At 45.3% G+C, this 15,008-nt stretch overlaps 3 non-coding genes across 3 annotated transcripts; all 3 read right to left on the bottom strand.

The window, feature by feature from the left end:
- Window positions 1-4,138: 4,138 nt before the first annotated feature.
- On the bottom strand, window positions 4,139-4,329 carry LOC142718421 (U2 spliceosomal RNA). Its single transcript, XR_012872537.1, has one exon. It is a non-coding gene; the product is annotated as a U2 spliceosomal RNA (small nuclear RNA).
- Window positions 4,330-5,563: 1,234 nt separating this feature from the next.
- Window positions 5,564-5,745, bottom strand: LOC142718406 (U2 spliceosomal RNA). Its single transcript, XR_012872525.1, has one exon. It is a non-coding gene; the product is annotated as a U2 spliceosomal RNA (small nuclear RNA).
- A 6,384-nt stretch (window positions 5,746-12,129) lies between these two features.
- Window positions 12,130-12,316, bottom strand: LOC142718411 (U2 spliceosomal RNA). The gene has a single exon (XR_012872528.1). It is a non-coding gene; the product is annotated as a U2 spliceosomal RNA (small nuclear RNA).
- Window positions 12,317-15,008: the final 2,692 nt, after the last annotated feature.

Here is a 15,008-nt window from a genome sequence, read left to right on the forward strand (position 1 = left end):
AATATAATCTCTTTACCTTTCTGCTCCAGGCACTGGGCTATCTCCTTTTTCAAATTGGTGATGTCATCTTTAACGTCTATGTCATGATCTTGCATTTTGTACAGGGTCTGCAGACGGGTATTGAGAATTTTAAAAAAAGCGTATTTCTCTTTGGCTTTCGCCACGCTTTTCTTAATAAAAAAATCTTTTATTTTCTTTTTCATTTTCTCCCACCATGCACTGATGGGAGTACGTGTGTCTCTTACCCGCCTGCTTTCTTGGTAAAATTCAATAAAATCTGCTAAAACCTGTGGATCGTCTAAAAGGGAAACATTCATCTTCCAGGACTTTTTACATACAATATTATTAAGATCATGCTTTACTTTAAAAGATAAAAGCCTGTGATCTGAAAACACATTGGTTAAAACTTCACAATTAAAAGGCAGTAAATTTTCAGAACAAAAGATAAAATCAATCCTGGAGCTACAGGTGGCGTTGCTCCAGGTAACGCCGGCTTCCTCTGGACTGCTCCTGTTACATTCTTTGTATATGTCTTTTAATTTAAAATCAGTCACGATATCCTTGAGCAGTCCAGAGGTCTTGTCATAGTTCCTACTCGTACTGTTGGTAAGCCGGCGTTCTCCTCTCAGGATACAATTAAAATCACCTGCGAGGATAAAAGGCTCAGATGTGTTGATAAAAAGCGGTAAAATCTCCAGCATCCTCGCTCTTTCGTTCTTTTCTGGTGATCCGTAAAAATTTAAAAACTGCCACTTTACACCATCAATAAAAGCTTTAACCATTAAAATACGTCCTGGTAAGATTTCTTGAATAAAATCAATTAAAACGTTTCCCTTAAAAAGAATGGCGACCCCTGCTGATCTGGACTCGTTGGATCCAGACCAGACGGATGGACCATACTTCCAATCCTTTTTGTAATTTTCATATCTCATTGTATGGGGAATGCCGCACTCCTGCAGGAAAAATACAGAGGCTGCCAGGCAAGATAAAAAATTGAAGAGAGCAACCCTTCTCACTTTTGACTTGGCGCCCCTCACGTTGAGGGAGATTCCCATGAGCTCAGACATCGTGGAGAGTTAAAGCAAAATTCTGATTTTAAAATAATAAATAATAGGCGTACTTAAAATCAGATTGCTCCTCCACCAGCAATACCCGAAACCTCACTTGAACTCATGGCCCCGCCCTCATCCGACTCAACTGAAAAGAGGGACGAGGCAGGAGAAGAACTACTGTCGCTGAGAGCTGAGCCAGCAACACTCACCTCGTACACGGGGAGCCCAGACTCGCACAGCCTCACCTGGGTCTCTCTCGGTTGACCGACTGGGTCCATGTCTGGTGGGTCCCCCAAGGGCCCCGCCTCTCCCCCCTGGGCCCGTGAAGGCCGGTCTAGAGGGGGAGGTTGTGCGCATGGCGGGGTGTCCGATAATACGGAGGGAGCAGTGCCCGTCCTCCTCACCAGTGCAGGCGAGGAGGGGGTCCCAGGAGGAGCCACATCTTTCCGCACGGACGTATCCATCTGCTCCTCCCCTGTCTCCCTCCTACTGGCACGTTCTTGCTTCCCCTTTTTACGGGGACCCACCTGTACCCAGTCTTCTCCTTCCGAGTCGGTCTCTAGAGACCCAGGATTAGGAGCAGGCCCGGCACCGCCTGAGCAACCAGCCGTCTGGGATGCCACAGGTTCATCGATGGCCTGCTCCTTTTCTGCCTTCCTCTTGGCCTGCCGTTTTTCCTTGGCGCTGGGCTCATTTTTATCCCCTGAGGTCGCTGGCTGAGAGGCACCTGTTTTGGCTTCGGCTAGCCGTACTCTTGAAGCCCAGGTACCTCTCTGCTCTTTCGCCGCAACAGCTTGTTCTCCTCCTTGAGGACGGGACTGCTCTGCTGGTGGAGCACGTGGGGGCACCTCGGGTTGCTCATCTTCTTCGCCTCGGTACCTATGTGGACAAGCATAATAAAGATGACCAGTTTTTTGACAAAAATTGCATTTTTTCTCTTCTGTACATTCTCTCATTGTGTGTTGTTTACTTCCACAGTTCCTGCAGGTGACATCGCAGTTAAAACTGGTATGTCCATAGGTACCGCAGGCCCTGCAGAAGTTTGGCATTCCTGAGAAATAGAGGTCGCCATTCACATTCCCAAGTTTAAAACGAGCAGGTGGTAGCTTCGTTTCTTGGGTGGAGGGGTCCTTTATTAGCGTAACAATAAATTTCCATTTGACGGTCCACACACCGCACTCGTTCATAACTCTCCCCAGCAGCTTAACGTTCTTAAAGTATGCAGCAAGAAACGCCGCCACTTCCTGATCTTTCACGTATGGGGAATACATTTTAATCACTACGAGTTTGGTTACTTCAAAAGCGTGTTCAATTACCTGGACTCCCAAGGCCATGAGTTCACCTTGTTGCCTCTCAGCTTTTCCCATGGCATCACGGAGGATTCCTTCTCCCATAAAAGTCACGTCGTACACTCCACGCCTTGGGTAGTCCTGGATCGCCAAAATCTCGTTCTTGTGGACCGCCAACCGCTTTTCCAAAATATCGTGGACAAGGAACTTGAGACCACGAGGACCGCCTCCACCCTCTGCCAAGATAAATCTTGCAGTATTCCGCAACCGGGCGTATACCGGCACCGCATCAGGTCCGCCTGCCATTTGCGTGGCCAGGTCGGTACCGCACAGCTTGCGCTGCGCCCTTTGGGTTCAAGGAGACACACCAAAGGGCTGGGGGGGGGATCGCAACTCGTTGCTCAGGACTAAGCCTCTCTCCCAAATAGCAGCACGGGGGTGAAGTCCAGGCGAACCTGGACGATCCCCCGAGGCCGAGAGAGAGGGTACCTGAGCACCTTCTGACTAAAAACCTCCTGTATAAATACACTTGGTCTTAGCCAAAAGGCCGAGAAGCGATAACCCGAACGGGCCGCGCGTTGCCCGAGCCTGCCCGATACTGCTGTTCAGCCCTTGCAGCGATTCAGCCTACTTCTAGGCAATTCCATGGGGCCCTGCAGGCTCACACACTCACAGCTACACGGGAGGTGAATAAAGGCCGGAGAGGAAGCCAGACAGGATTTGCTTCTTTTGCTTGCACCACAATGCAGTGCTGAAAGAGGAGGAATCTACATAAAAACGCCTTCCTGGCAACGCCCAAATGCCCTGCTGCCATGCAGATAAACACTGGCAGCGGCAGCAAGTGCATGCCCACAGCCACCCCTTGTTCCTTCACACCTTGTATCAGCTGTAATCCAGTCCAGTCCAGTGCTGCCTGCTGAGCAGCACTGACCAACACTGCCTGGGCCCAGGCTTTTATCTCTGAGGCCCCATTATGATGTCAGAAAGCTGGCTCTGGCTCCTCAGGGCTCCACTATGACACGTGCAAAGTTCCGTCTGAACTTTATATAAGACGGTGCGGCTCAGTCAGTCACTCAGTGTTGCCTGAGAGGGCAACACTGCAACAGCCGGCCGCCAGGCTGTCTTTTTTTGCACAGCTAGTTGCCTCCAGGAGGCCACAAGAGGGAGACAAGGGACTGCAAAATGGAAAATAAGCATCCACCAACTTTACAGACAACTTCTCCTTGCTCCTACAACCTCCATCCTTGCACAGTTTGTTATTCTTCTAGGTAACATAGTAACAAATCCAAATTGCTGCTCTCTTTGTAGGCAAGCAAGGCTTTGTTGCAACTGCAATTCTTACTCCTTCTTGAAATGTAGGGACGACAGTACATTCCATCACATCCATCTAGTGTACACAGGTAGGTCCATTGTGGCGGGCGGGCGGGCGGGCGGCTTTAATGGCTGTTTGCTGTTCCCCTACTCCACTCCACTATTTGACTGTGGTGCTGCATCAATCAGTGGCTGGCTCAGGTGCAGCTCTTTAACTTACCTAAAAGGGAGGGCGGAGAGAAGACAAGGAAGGTGAATGAGCTGTTCCAATGTGAAATGCCGGAAACACAGACACACAGACGACACAAAACAAGAGGTGGCAATGTATTCATTAATTGCATTTAATCAATTAGCTCATTATCACTCATGCATTGTCCAACAGGTGTTGAAATAATGGGATTAAAAGGGGAGATCCCTTCAGAAAGACAGAAACAATGGCAAACACAAAAAACACTTTTGGAATCTGATTTTAGTCAACACATAAGGGAAGGGTGCACCGGTCCTGGAAATACTGCAATACCAGGTCAATGCGTGGAGTGGACAGAGCAAGCTCTATTTCCATCTCCCTGTTCTAAAAATCCATTTAATATATGGTCCCCAGATAGGGGACGTATCAGATATTAAACTGATAAGAACAGATACTACACTTGATCTTAGCCAAAAGGCCGAGAAGCGATAACCCGAACGGGCCGCGCGTTGCCCGAGCCTGCCCGATACTGCTGTTCAGCCCTTGCAGCGATTCAGCCTACTTCTAGGCAATTCCATGGGGCCCTGCAGGCTCACACACTCACAGCTACACGGGAGGTGAATAAAGGCCGGAGAGGAAGCCAGACAAGATTTGCTTCTTTTGCTTGCACCACAATGCAGTGCTGAAAGAGGAGGAATCTACATAAAAACGCCTTCCTGGCAACGCCCAAATGCCCTGCTGCCATGCAGATAAACACTGGCAGCGGCAGCAAGTGCATGCCCACAGCCACCCCTTGTTCCTTCACACCTTGTATCAGCTGTAATCCAGTCCAGTCCAGTGCTGCCTGCTGAGCAGCACTGACCAACACTGCCTGGGCCCAGGCTTTTATCTCTGAGGCCCCATTATGATGTCAGAAAGCTGGCTCTGGCTCCTCAGGGCTCCACTATGACACGTGCAAAGTTCCGTCTGAACTTTATATAAGACGGTGCGGCTCAGTCAGTCACTCAGTGTTGCCTGAGAGGGCAACACTGCAACAGCCGGCCGCCAGGCTGTCTTTTTTTGCACAGCTAGTTGCCTCCAGGAGGCCACAAGAGGGAGACAAGGGACTGCAAAATGGAAAATAAGCATCCACCAACTTTACAGACAACTTCTCCTTGCTCCTACAACCTCCATCCTTGCACAGTTTGTTATTCTTCTAGGTAACATAGTAACAAATCCAAATTGCTGCTCTCTTTGTAGGCAAGCAAGGCTTTGTTGCAACTGCAATTCTTACTCCTTCTTGAAATGTAGGGACGACAGTACATTCCATCACATCCATCTAGTGTACACAGGTAGGTCCATTGTGGCGGGCGGGCGGGCGGCTTTAATGGCTGTTTGCTGTTCCCCTACTCCACTCCACTATTTGACTGTGGTGCTGCATCAATCAGTGGCTGGCTCAGGTGCAGCTCTTTAACTTACCTAAAAGGGAGGGCGGAGAGAAGACAAGGAAGGTGAATGAGCTGTTCCAATGTGAAATGCCGGAAACACAGACACACAGACGACACAGAACAAGAGGTGGCAATGTATTCATTAATTGCATTTAATCAATTAGCTCATTATCACTCATGCATTGTCCAACAGGTGTTGAAATAATGGGATTAAAAGGGGAGATCCCTTCAGAAAGACAGAAACAATGGCAAACACAAAAAACACTTTTGGAATCTGATTTTAGTCAACACATAAGGAAAGGGTGCACCGGTCCTGGAAATACTGCAATACCAGGTCAATGCGTGGAGTGGACAGAGCAAGCTCTATTTCCATCTCCCTGTTCTAAAAATCCATTTAATATATGGTCCCCAGATAGGGGACGTATCAGATATTAAACTGATAAGAACAGATTTTTTTTTTTTTTTTTTTTTAAAACCATCAGGTCTGGTGGTAAAGGCCTAAATAACTTGACAAAAAGCAAACTCATCAAGATTTCAAGCCATAACCAGGTCATCATGTGGTTCTTATTCATTTATTTTTTATTTGACAAAAGGTGTGCAGGTAAAATTTAACAGGATAAATACAATTTTAAGTGTATGTTTTTATTTTAAACTAGGTGTTTCCATTTTTTGAACTTCCAAACACCTTCAGCGTCAAACTTGTCTCCTTTCCGTTTATCCCAAAGGTAACATAAGTACAGTCGGCTTAAAATCAATTTGACACAATCAGAGTCCTCCCACACTTCCCGTTTATATACATAAATGTTTCTGGCGTCCCATGAGATTTCTTTGACACATAACATGAGCAACCATAACACTCGGCTCTTGTGTTTGTCTGTCAACCCTATTCCAAAAAGAACATAGGCAAATGTGAGGTATTGAATCCCTGTCAGTTCTTTGACTACGTTTTTTAATTGGTCTAAAACCCGTTGCGCAAAATCACAATTCCAGAAGAGGTGCAGAATGCTTTCCCTGCCCCCGCATCCCTGTCTTGGGCACATATCCGTTCTTACTAAATCCCTCTTTTTCTGTACTTCCCTGACTGGTAAGGCCCCTTGCATACTGAGCCACATTACCTGTGTTTGTTTGTTAGTCATACCATCCATAGACAGATTTTTCCATACCTGTTGGGTTTCTACAGATGTCAGGAGATCTATGTTGGTCGTCGTCTCATCCTTTGTACAGGCTGCCAGGACTTTATTTTTATTGCATAGGTCCGTTGTACTTAAGTCACACAGTTCATGTTTAATAACAAAAATTTCTATACATTTATACCAGGATGGACAAAGAAAGGCCACGGGTTGTCGCAGGTTACGGCTACACCATCCCATTCTACACCATATCCATCCTCCCGAGTATCGAATCATGTGGGCTACTTTTGTGTTACCTTTAAACAGTCTCAATACAGTAACTATAAGGTTAATGGCTAGAAAAAGGTGAACATCAGGGAAACCCAATCCTCCGTTTTTCCTAGATTTCACTACTGTACTCCGTTTAACTCTTTCCATTTTACAACCCCATAGGAAGAGCAAGATAACCCTATTAATTTTTCTGAGTTCCATGTAACTGGGTGGGAAAATGTTCGCCACATGGGCAAAATTACACATTTGACCATCAACACCTTTCCAGTGTAAGTTAAATCCCTCAATTCCCAGAAATCCAGTTTTCTCGCTATTTTCTCCCTCACCGTTCCCCAGCTCTGCTGACCATTTAATCTTTCATCAAACTGAAGACCCAGAACTTTTATACTGTCAACAATTTTAACCCCCACATCAGACATGTCACATGCACCTCCAAAACATTTGACTTCACATTTGTCCCAATTTATTCTGAAAGCCGATGCTCCACAATATATGTTGGCTAATAGTTTAGCTCTTAACAATTCAGCTTTATTTTCACTCACCACACACACATCATCCATATAACCTAAGACTTTCACACACTGGCCCCCACTCCCAGGTATTTTTACCCCTCCCATAAACTTGTCACTCCGTATCATGCAGAATAAAGGTTCCATAGCACAAATAAAAACTAGCGGTGATAGCGGGCAGCCTTGTCTGACTCCCGAGGAAACACTAACTCTATTGCTTAGAAAGCCATTAACTAGAATCCAACTCCCTATTTCTTCATACAGGCTCCTAATGGCCTTAACGAAAATTGGCGGAAAGCCCATCCTCTCTATAACCTGAAACAAAAAGGAGTGAGAGAGCCTATCAAAGGCTTTCTCGAAATCCAGTGAAAGCACGTTTACACTCCTATTTCTCTGAGTGCAATCCCATATCACATCCCTCAGGAGACTAAGGTTCCCTGCAATATACCTCTCAGGCACCCCACATACCTGGTCATCTTGTACCACTTGACCTACCACCCTGCTCATTCGGTTTGCAATGAGTTTTGCATAACCTTTGTAGTCAACGTTCAGTAAGGTAATTGGCCTCCAGTTCCGGAGGTCGGTTTTATCTCCTTTTTTATAGATAAGAACAACAACCCCCTCCTTCATGCTTAAGCTAATTTTACCCTCTTTCCACATATAAGTATAAATCTCTAGGACCTCTGGACCCACTATGTCCCAGTAATCAGTATAAAATTCTACAGGCAGTCCATCCTTCCCTGGTGTTTTATTTCTAGCCATGTTAGAGAAAGCCTGTCTTACCTCATCCTCCAGGATTTCCTTTTCTAGAGCTGGCAGATCATCTTGTCCAACCCTGTCATGCAGCGCTCCTATCACGTCTTCCTCTAGCCCCACATCTCTCACCTTCTCACTGTACAGCTCCGTATAAAAGGATTCAATCACCTCTTTCATAGCAGCACCACTCACATTATTCCCATTTGTATCTGCCATATTGGGCAAATACCTGTTTGTTCTCGCGACCATTTTGAAGAAAAAACGTGAGCAAGACTCGTCTTTTTCCATGCAGTCTATCTTAGCCTGGTATATGATCTGTTTCCCCCTTACCCTTAACAAATCGCTCACCTCCTTTCTGGCCCCACACAATTGTTCATCCACATCCAAACCTTCCTTTCTAAGCCTATGTAAGGTATTCATTCTCGCTTGCGCTCTGGCATACATACCCCTTTTCCTAGCAGCTAATCTATACCCATTTTGTTTAAAGAAAAAACCTATTCTACCTTTCACCCAATCCCACCAATCCAAAATGCATTCAAAGTCAGCTTTCTGTTGTCGCCATCTGTCGTACATTTTTTTAAAGTTACCTTTCACAGTTTCATCCTCCAAAATGCTTACATTCAATTTCCACACTCCTTTCCCATACTTCCTATCATCATCCAAATTCAAAGCACACATCAAACATTCATGATCAGAGAACAGCACCCTCTCCTGGTGATAAGATTTCACAGTAAAGTCCCGTGAGACAAAGAGATAATCCAACCTGGAGTGAATCCCACCCCTGTCAGCATGGTATGTGTCAGGTGCAGGCTTGATTTTACTTAATACCACAACATCCTGTAAATGAAAATCAGACGTTAACTGGACAAACTGCTTTCCCGTTACATCAATTTTGTCCCCCTGCAGGTGGCAGTTGACATCCCCCACTAATATGCATGGCAAACGCCCAGGAAGGAACAGTTTTAGTTTGTCAAAAAGCTCCTTCCTCTCATTTTTGTCTGCAGGAGCATAAATGTTAATAACCCTAAAGGTGACATTTCTATACTTAACATAAGCAATTAAACATCTGCCTTCTTCTACAATCACATAACTGTCAATCACAAAATTATTATTTCTAAATAGAATGCCCACTCCGTCATTCTTGTTGTTGGTGGAAGCGGACCAGAGGGATGGGCCGTGTGCCCATTCCGAGCTTTTGGGGGTGGTGGCAAGGCCACATTCCTGTAAACAAAAAATATCCCCTGGTTTGGTGGCAAGGTGTTCTAAGATAGCTGTCCGCCTTGCTTTGTCCTGGAAAACCCTTACATTAAGGGAAAAAATAGAGAGTGTGAATGTTATTAATGAAAAAAGAAGAAATCAGAAACAAAATCCTGCAGATCAAATCATGTTTGTGGCATGTGTAAGGTATCAGCAAAAAGGTTGACCACGTCGCCATCGAGGAAGGGGGAGGACGCCCCACTATCCTGGCTGAGTAACTCCTCCGTCAAATCGGCCAGCACTTCGAAAGAGTTGGTATCTCTTTTATCTGGAGGGCTAAGCAGTCTCTGGGCACAAGGCAGGGAGCTAAGACTAGCACCGCTAAGGGTAGGGAGGTCAGGCTCCGTTTTCATCCTCTTGGGTCGACTGCGGACAGTCTCCCAAAGGTCCTCCTCTCCTTCGGTATTTGGGGCCAAGAGTGAGGGTAAAGCTTCAAATGCGGCAGAAAAAGAAGGGTTCATACTCACATTGTCCATAGTGTCCGGGATGACAGTGCCACTGCCCTCTTGGTCATCAGACTGCATTGGGGAAAGGCAGTCCTCTAAGCCCTCCGTAGCTGCGACAATCTTCTGTGCCGTGCGAGCCTCGACCCCCTGGGGGGAGGCATCAGCGGGCACTTCCAGCTCAGGGATATGTCCTGGAGAAGCCAGAACTTGTGCAGCAGCGCCCTCTAGTGGGTGAACAGCAGCCGGTGTTAGCTGGAGTTCAGCAGCAGGTGTTGATGTAGCAGAGTTGAAACTGCGTAATATAAGTTTCTGTAGGTTAGGTGCCTGTGCTGGCTTCTGAGGTGGATTTGAAAACAGCGAGGGCAATTCGGACAGTGCCTGGGCCATTGGTAGCTCTTTTGCGGCCGGCTCCGAATCCTCCACAGCACGGGAAGTCTCCAGGAAGATGGGTCCGCGGCCTGTACGAGCCGCATCCGCATAACTTCGGCTTGTCATTAAGCCTTTCGGACAATTTCTTACCAGGTGTTCTCTGGAGCCGCACAGGTCACAGGAGCGAGGCTGAGAGCAACGTCCAGCGTCGTGGCCCATAGTGCCGCAGTTGCGGCAGCATCGTCCGGTCGGGCAGGCGTCTTGGGTGTGGCCGAACTTGAAGCACTGTCGGCAATATCTTGGCTGTCCTGGGTATACTAGGTATCCTCGGTTACCACCCAGAGAGAAGGAAGAAGGCGGGTGGCTCACTCCTCCGATGCCATCCGAGTCTGGACGGAAACGCACCCAGAAGCGTAGTTTTCCGTTTGGGATCCCAAAGCAGTTCTTCAGCTTGATTCCTCCTCTTACGCTGGTGCAGTATCTCTGGAGGAAAGCCACCACATGAGACAGCTCCGTGAACGGGTTGAAGAGGTGCAGGGTCACCGGCTTTTCATCCATCAGGAACAGCGGCAGAAGGGTGAAGTCTCTCATCTCTGGCTGCGTGTTCAGCTCTTTGCAGCGTTCAAAAACGCTGAGGCATTCATTTTGTGTCTCAAAAGAGACATCAAAAAGCCCTTGAGAAGTGTTATCCTGCAAGCAGTAGATCTCCTGTGCTCTCAAGTTCAGCATCCTGAAAAGGACGTTCTGAACAAATGTGCCAAGCTCATATCTTCTATTGCTCTCTGGCTTCACCAGGAAACGAATGGTGTTCCTCACTCCTTGAGGCTCCATCCCTTCAGCAAGTTGATCCACTTCTGATCTTAGCCAAAAGGCCGAGAAGCGATAACCCGAACGGGCCGCGCGTTGCCCGAGCCTGCCCGATACTGCTGTTCAGCCCTTGCAGCGATTCAGCCTACTTCTAGGCAATTCCATGGGGCCCTGCAGGCTCACACACTCACAGCTACACGGGAGGTGAATAAAGGCCGGAGAGGAAGCCAGACAGGATTTGCTTCTTTTGCTTGCACCACAATGCAGTGCTGAAAGAGGAGGAATCTACATAAAAACGCCTTCCTGGCAACGCCCAAATGCCCTGCTGCCATGCAGATAAACACTGGCAGCGGCAGCAAGTGCATGCCCACAGCCACCCCTTGTTCCTTCACACCTTGTATCAGCTGTAATCCAGTCCAGTCCAGTGCTGCCTGCTGAGCAGCACTGACCAACACTGCCTGGGCCCAGGCTTTTATCTCTGAGGCCCCATTATGATGTCAGAAAGCTGGCTCTGGCTCCTCAGGGCTCCACTATGACACGTGCAAAGTTCCGTCTGAACTTTATATAAGACGGTGCGGCTCAGTCAGTCACTCAGTGTTGCCTGAGAGGGCAACACTGCAACAGCCGGCCGCCAGGCTGTCTTTTTTTGCACAGCTAGTTGCCTCCAGGAGGCCACAAGAGGGAGACAAGGGACTGCAAAATGGAAAATAAGCATCCACCAACTTTACAGACAACTTCTCCTTGCTCCTACAACCTCCATCCTTGCACAGTTTGTTATTCTTCTAGGTAACATAGTAACAAATCCAAATTGCTGCTCTCTTTGTAGGCAAGCAAGGCTTTGTTGCAACTGCAATTCTTACTCCTTCTTGAAATGTAGGGATGACAGTACATTCCATCACATCCATCTAGTGTACACAGGTAGGTCCATTGTGGCGGGCGGGCGGGCGGGCGGGCGGCTTTAATGGCTGTTTGCTGTTCCCCTACTCCACTCCACTATTTGACTGTGGTGCTGCATCAATCAGTGGCTGGCTCAGGTGCAGCTCTTTAACTTACCTAAAAGGGAGGGCGGAGAGAAGACAAGGAAGGTGAATGAGCTGATCCAATGTGAAATGCCGGAAACACAGACACACAGACGACACAAAACAAGAGGTGGCAATGTATTCATTAATTGCATTTAATCAATTAGCTCATTATCACTCATGCATTGTCCAACAGGTGTTGAAATAATGGGATTAAAAGGGGAGATCCCTTCAGAAAGACAGAAACAATGGCAAACACAAAAAACACTTTTGGAATCTGATTTTAGTCAACACATAAGGAAAGGGTGCACCGGTACTGGAAATACTGCAATACCAGGTCAATGCGTGGAGTGGACAGAGCAAGCTCTATTTCCATCTCCCTGTTCTAAAAATCCATTTAATATATGGTCCCCAGATAGGGGACGTATCAGATATTAAACTGATAAGAACAGATTTTTTAAGTTGACTACCCCAACTTTGGGGGTAACCGTTTATTTAAAATTTTTCAGGTTTTACAATAAATTAACATTTTTCAACATTTTTACAGGGATTCAAATTTTACAACAATGGTTAAAAAATAAATACAAATTGTCAGATTAAAATCATACAATTTATAAAAGGGCACTTGGTGGCATCATATTATAGAATTCCATTCGCTAAAAAACCATTTTCTACTTAAAACAGGAGAGAATTTTTTGTCTAAAAGATAATACTTGTGCATTTCATAAAAACAAATTCCTAAAATATCATTCACAGATAAAATTTCATGTTTGAATAAAAGAATATTCCTGGCCGCCCACAGAGCTGCTTTAACGCAGTTAGTAATCTTCCATGCCATAATTTTCTGAGTCCTTGTTGGGCACTCCAGACATCCGTAAAAAACGCCTTCACTTGTAATTCTCTTTATTCCGGTTATCTTCTTCATCAAGGGGAGGATTTTTGTCCATATAAGTTGTGAAAAATAACATTGCCAAAAGAGATGTAAGACTGTCTCGTCATCGCGGCATCCTCCCCTTGGACACGCAGCCGAGTTGGTCAGTCCCCTTCGATGCTGTAATGCCCGGCATGGAAGACACTCGTGGGCGCAGCTCCAGGCCAGATCCTTCTGTGAATTAAAAATGAATTTAGCATTAACCATGCTCCAGATAATTTTGCATTTGTTTTCATTAAAATTGCTAATGGGGGCTATTAAAACATTTTCTTTTATTTCCTTTAAAACATATTTACTATTTTTTACATCTTCTATTCTTTTGTCTTTTAGGTTAAAAAGGTTCACTATTTTTTCTAAAATCTTATACTGGTCTGGCAGGTTAAAAGCATATGGCGAGCTTAAAACCGTAGAGAACCATCCGTACCTCCTCATAAAATAGCCAGTGTTAAAACGGATAAAATAAGACCAGTAGTGTTCCTTAAAAACAGTATTAAGACACAGTGTAAAAAAATGGATTAAAAGAAATGCTTTTATATTTGGAAAATCTTTACCACCCATTAGCTTTGGCAACATCACTTTTTCTCTCCTGAGCTTCTCCATCCTAGAATTCCATAAAAATGTAAAACATGCCTTGGTAATCTTTTTTAATAAAATATCAGGGGGAGGGAAAACCATACTTAGATATAATAAAATTGGTAAAATCACCATTTTTGTGATTAAAATTTTTCCCTCCATTGTCAGTTTTCTAAGATTCCATAAACAAATTTTCTTATTAACTTTTTGTGCCACCAAGTCCCAACTGATAAAACCATTGTTTGACTCATTGAAGGAGACCCCTAAAATCTGTACAGACTCCGACACAGGGACTGGAATGTCCTGTAAAATCATGTTGCCAATATTTAAAATATTACTTTTATTAAAATTGACTTTAAAACCGGAGGAGCAGCAAAATTGGTATATCTGTTGTAATGCTTTTTGCAGTGACGGGGCGTCCCTGCACAGGACCCCGACATCATCCATGTACCCCACTACTTTTGCCTCTAGTCCCCCCCCGCCCGGCAGGGGGACTCCACATATCTGCCTGTCATTCCTCAATCTGCAGAGTAGAGGCTCGATCGCACATATAAAAAGTAGTGGGGACAAGGGACACCCCTGCTTCACTCCGGAGTTTAAAAGGACATCCTGTGTCTTAAAACCCTTTACTAAAATCTTGCTCGTACAATTTTCATAAAAGGCCTTCAGAGACTGTAAAAAACCTTCTGGTATACCCATCTTTTCTAAAACCTTAAAAAGATAAAAATGTGATACTCTATCAAAGGCTTTCTCGAAATCTATGGATAAAACCGCCAATCTGCCTTTTCTCTCCTTCGTATCACCAATAGCATCTTTTAAAAGGTTTAAATTGTCCCATATGCTCCTCCCAGGTATCCCACAGACTTGGTTGGAGTGGACGATTTTCTCTATAACAGCCTTTAGTCTATTCGCGCAAATCTTGGCCATTATTTTGTAGTCTGCGTTTAGTAAGGTGATAGGCCTCCAGTTTTTAATATCTGTTTTGTCCCCCTTTTTATAAATCAGGGACACCTCGCCTTTCTTCCAGGACCCCGGGAGGGCTTTTGTTCTAAAAACTTGAGTAAAAAGGGAATAGAGATCCTCTTTTAAAACTCCATAAAATGTGACATAAAACTCTATGGGTATACCATCAGGGCCAGGGACTTTACCTGTTTTAAAACTCTTGATGGTATCTAAAATCTCCTGTTCCGTAATATCCTGTAATAAAAAATCTTTGGAGACAGGATTTAAAACAGCGTCAACCTCCTTCAATGAGTCGTTCATCAAATCAACATTAACAAGCTTTATATTAAAAAGATCCGCATAAAATCTGTGTACCTTTTTTAAAATATTGGCAGTGTTTGTATCTCCATCAACATTGTCTAACAGGGTATGCTTATCGTTAATTTTCTTAAAAAAGTACCTGGAGCAGGTCTCATTTTCCTCGAGGTGTTTCATTTTTGAACGAAAGACAATTTCCTTACCTCTCTGCTCCAGGCACTGGGAGATCTCCTTCCTAATCTCCATAATCTCCTCCTCCACCTGCATACCCTGTTCTCTGAACTTGTATTGGGTCTGCAGACGGGTATTCAAATTAGCAAAAAAATCCTGTTTTTCTTTTGCTTTTCTCCTTCCGATTTTTATGAAAAAGTCTCTTATTTTTATTTTTATTTTCTCCCACCATGAGACTATGGAC

Source organism: Rhinoderma darwinii, unplaced genomic scaffold, assembly GCF_050947455.1.
Source record: "Rhinoderma darwinii isolate aRhiDar2 unplaced genomic scaffold, aRhiDar2.hap1 Scaffold_466, whole genome shotgun sequence".
In the NCBI taxonomy this organism is placed as follows: Eukaryota; Metazoa; Chordata; class Amphibia; order Anura; family Rhinodermatidae; genus Rhinoderma; species Rhinoderma darwinii.